Source organism: Periplaneta americana, chromosome 13 (assembly GCF_040183065.1).
Source record: "Periplaneta americana isolate PAMFEO1 chromosome 13, P.americana_PAMFEO1_priV1, whole genome shotgun sequence".
NCBI lineage: Eukaryota > Metazoa > Arthropoda > Insecta > Blattodea > Blattidae > Periplaneta > Periplaneta americana.
In genome coordinates, this window is record NC_091129.1 from 156,646,909 (window position 1) to 156,651,341 (window position 4,433).

General features: G+C 39.7%; 1 non-coding gene across 1 annotated transcript; it reads right to left on the bottom strand.

Annotated features, from left to right (window-relative positions):
- Positions 1-304: 304 nt before the first annotated feature.
- TRNAY-AUA (transfer RNA tyrosine (anticodon AUA)) lies at positions 305-376 on the bottom strand. Its single transcript has one exon. It is a non-coding gene; the product is annotated as a tRNA-Tyr (tRNA).
- Positions 377-4,433: the final 4,057 nt, after the last annotated feature.

Here is a 4,433-nt window from a genome sequence, read left to right on the forward strand (position 1 = left end):
CGCCGATGTGCCGAGATTTTGTCCCACAGGAATTCTTTTACGTGCCACTAAATCTAGTAACATGAGTCTGTTGCATTTAAGCACACTTAAATGCCATCGACCTGAGCCGGGATCGAACGCGCAAACTCAGGCGTAGAAGGCCAGCGCTATACTAACTGCGCCACTAAGGGCGACTTCCCCGCTGGATATCAGAAAGCTAGAGCAGTGGCGGTTCGAGCTCTGGAGTAAGGAGAGAACAGAATTAAGTTTATTTTTTGTAGGCTAGTTGAATTGATGAAAGAGTAATGGAACGGAGAAAAATTCTCTCCGGCGCCGGGATTTGAACCCGGGTTTTCAGCTCTATGTGCTGACGCTTTATCCACTAAGCCACACCGGATTCCACCCCGGCGTCGGAAGAATCGTCTCAGTTTTAAGTTCCAACTCTTGGGTTCCCTCTAGTGGCCGCCCTCTGCACTACGTCATAGATATCTATGAACCTAGGACCGAAGTCCACACATGTGCTGAGGTGCACTCGTAATGAGTGACTAGTTGGCCGGGATCCGACGGAATATGCACCGTCTTAAATCACGAAGTGATTTACGCATATCATATATATTGTTTTAATGTACCGAAGTACATATGATATTTCCATGCAGATATTCTGCGTCATCATACGATGAAAGAGTAATGGAACGGAGAAAAATTCTCTCCGGCGCCGGGATTTGAACCCGGGTTTTCAGCTCTACGTGCTGACGCTTTATCCACTAAGCCACACCGGATTCCACCCCGGCGTCGGAAGAATCGTCTCAGTTTTAAGTTCCAACTCTTGGGTTCCCTCTAGTGGCCGCCCTCTGCACTACGTCATAGATATCTATGAACCTAGGACCGAAGTCCACACATGTGCTGAGGTGCACTCGTAATGAGTGACTAGTTGGCCGGGATCCGACGGAATAAGCGCCGTCTTAAATCACGAAGTGATTTACGCATATCATATATATTATTGTAATGTACCGAAATACATATGATATTTCCATGCAGATATTCTGCGTCATCATACGATGAAAGAGTAATGGAACGGAGAAAAATTCTCTCCGGCGCCGGGATTTAGACCCGGGTTTTCAGCTCTACGTGCTGACGCTTTATCCACTAAGCCACACCGGATTTTTCTCCGTTCCATTACTCTTTCATCGTATGATGACGCAGAATATCTGCATGGAAATATCATATGTACTTCGGTACATTATAATAATATAATTGAATTGAGCTAGACTATATGTCAATTCTTCGGCGCCAAGAAGATGGAAACTGAAAGATCAATCGACATATTTATTCCAGCAGTGTCCGTGAAAATGACTAGGCAAGAAAACGAAATTAGATTCGTTTCAAAACCGCCAAGTAGACAACAGTGAAGTAAATAATTTCAAGGGAAAAATTGTTCCGGGGCCGGGTATCGATCGCGGGACCTCTGGTTTAACGTACCAGCGCTCCACCACTGAGCTACCCGGGAACTCGACCCGACACCGTCTCAACTTTTCCCTTTATATCCACACAACTCGCGTGGGCTGACGAAACGCCAGAGACCCACAACGAGTGCACACAATCTCTGTGTGACTTGGAATTGTGGTTTTCTGTTAACGTACACAGTGACGTATATATTATGCAAATCTAGTCTTTCAGGTAAGGCTCCCTGTAAAGCAGATTTGAATAATTTCAGCCCACGCGAGTTGTGTGGATATAAAGGGAAAAGTTGAGACGGTGTCGGGTGGAGTTCCCGGGTAGCTCAGTTGGCAGAGCGCTGGTACGTTCAACCAGAGGTCCCGGGATCGATACCGGGCCTCGGAACAATTTTTCCCTTGAAATTATTCGAAAAGAGATTCGTTTCAAAACCGCCAAGTAGACAACAGTGATGTAAATTGGGGAACGAAAGAAACCGGTGTATTCTCAGGAAACGTACCCACAACTCAGTCCACTTGAATTTAAAGACATCTGACCGGTATCGAATCCCGTGTACTCCCAACGAGAGCCTTCGGATGGCCAGCTGGTTCCGAAGAAACACATTTTTGTGTGGCAGTGTTGGTGGAATAACAAAGAGCTCCACAACGCTGAGGCGGAAGGAGACATAAAAGAGGTGTGAAATTCAGTCACGACTCGGGTAACGATTTACACAGACGGGTTTCTTACTTTGTTGTATGCACCGCACAAGACCAGAAGTGCCAAAAGGGATGTCGTGCAAAAATTTTATCTTACGTCGTTATGAAGGAGAGTCTCTTCGAAACGAAAGCGGTGCACACAGCATTGTCACGTCCTTAGAGACGAAGACAATACACGATCAAAGAAATGAATTATAAAAGAACAGGGACAGAACTGGAATTCATACCGATGAAATGAGACAACGCGAGATCGAACTGTATAAGTTCATTTCTGGAAAAATTAATATCATTCTGCCATCCTCATACGTTTACAAAAAGACTATTTCGTTTATATGACGTCATTCCATTTTCGACCACTGAAGTGTAATGACATTTTGAATTCCAACCAATCACAGTCAGACTTTGCGATAATTTCTGCAGCTAGATTCATCGCTATCAATTTATCGCATGGTCGTTCTTTTGTTTAGTCGTTGTCGCCAACTGTTTCCCCGTAAATTGATGATCATGGATACATTAAGATGCAACTACACGGTTAAACTTTTCTTTCAACTTTAAAGCAATGAATGCAATATTGATATTTAATATTAATTAATATATTTAGGCAGTGAAGACGACGTTCAAAACGGCGCATCATGTAGACACAAAATCTTTATGCATCTTAATTGAACGTACCTTTTAAACTTGATTCTTTCAATATTCTTCCCAGATTGCACGCATACGCGATTGGAATATTGAACTGCGTAGATGCAGCTTTAGTTCCGTTACACACTACAGCGAGAATGCGTTTGTCGAGCTATAAAAAATGCTTTCGTGTAGCACTCATTGTAAGTAACGGTCGAAACAAGGCACAGCTGACATTGGTTCTGCTTCCACAGGTAGGCCTAACGTAACCTATAAAATTGTAGCCTATAACATTTGCATTGAAATTAAACAATTAATAGACGTTCAAATTTATGTAACATCATCGCACATCAAACTCAAAGACCTTGCATAGTAATAATGTCTTTGATCAAACTGCCTTTCGTATGGCGTAATAAAATTCGTGTTTTAATTAGGCCTATCTATACAGAGATGGCTTCACTGTGTAGCAACATGTCTCGCTGTGAATACATAAGCATTGGTATATAGCTGTCCCCACTGTTACTGTTAAATTAAATTATGATTTCGGCAGATAATGAAAATGTATTTGTTATAATAATAAGAGAAAAGTGCAGTACATATAATTAACACTATTAAACCTGTATTTCGCTTTTCGCAATTGGCATTACTGAATAATAACATCGAATTTCTTTATTGCAATAATCGATATTCATCTACGAGTATTTCAACTTCACAATGTCTGAATAGGATAATTATTCGTTAATATACAATTATTAACATTTTGTGATCGAATTTTAGGGATATATTATTAAAATTTTTATTTTGTTCACGAAATAGTCCTAATAAATGTCACTCAAGGTCGTGGATTTATCGGCAGATCTCAGACCTCTCGTGACATTACTACAGATTATTTATTTTATATTTTCTTTATAGGAAGTGAAAAAATAAAGCAGTGCAATATTACAGAATACAGTAGAACCTCTATTATCCGTGGTAATGAAGGGGGTGGGCTGAACGGTTAATCGAAAAAATCTGATAATCCGTACCATAAAAGATTTTCATAAATTAAGTATATAATATTTTGGCCTACAATTTAGTAATTTCCTACGTGGTCTTGTGTTTAACGTGCTATGTAGTGGGTCAGGAGTTCTTTAAATTTCGGTTCCCAACGACGGGTTCTTAAGGACCAAGGGTTGATGGTTGATGATTGCGAAAAGATAAGAATAGTAGAAGTCTGATGTTGTAGATTTAAATACTTTATGCACTTTATCCTTTTTTCTTTTTCATTTTGCAGGTAGTTTTAACCGATAAGCAGAAATACAATGGGTATGGAATGAATGGGACCGTCAATTGCTTATTGTACAATAGAGTGTTGCTAACTATGTTACATTTTACTGATGAACGTTTTCGGCATACTATGCCATCATTAGAACTTGAAAAGTTATCTTTTATACATACTTAATATTATGCCACATTGGTTAAATGCAATATATAAATAACAAACCACGAAATCATGATTACACTAGTTTTATTGGCGAACTTGTAATTAATGTCCTCAATCAGCTGTTAATTGGACAATGTCATTATGTGATAATATGTTAAAACACAAAACAATAATTGAGTAAAACAGATCTATAAAACATTAAAACATTAAAAACATTAAAAGTTGACACTTGATATAATTCTTCATAGAATAGATGTCAT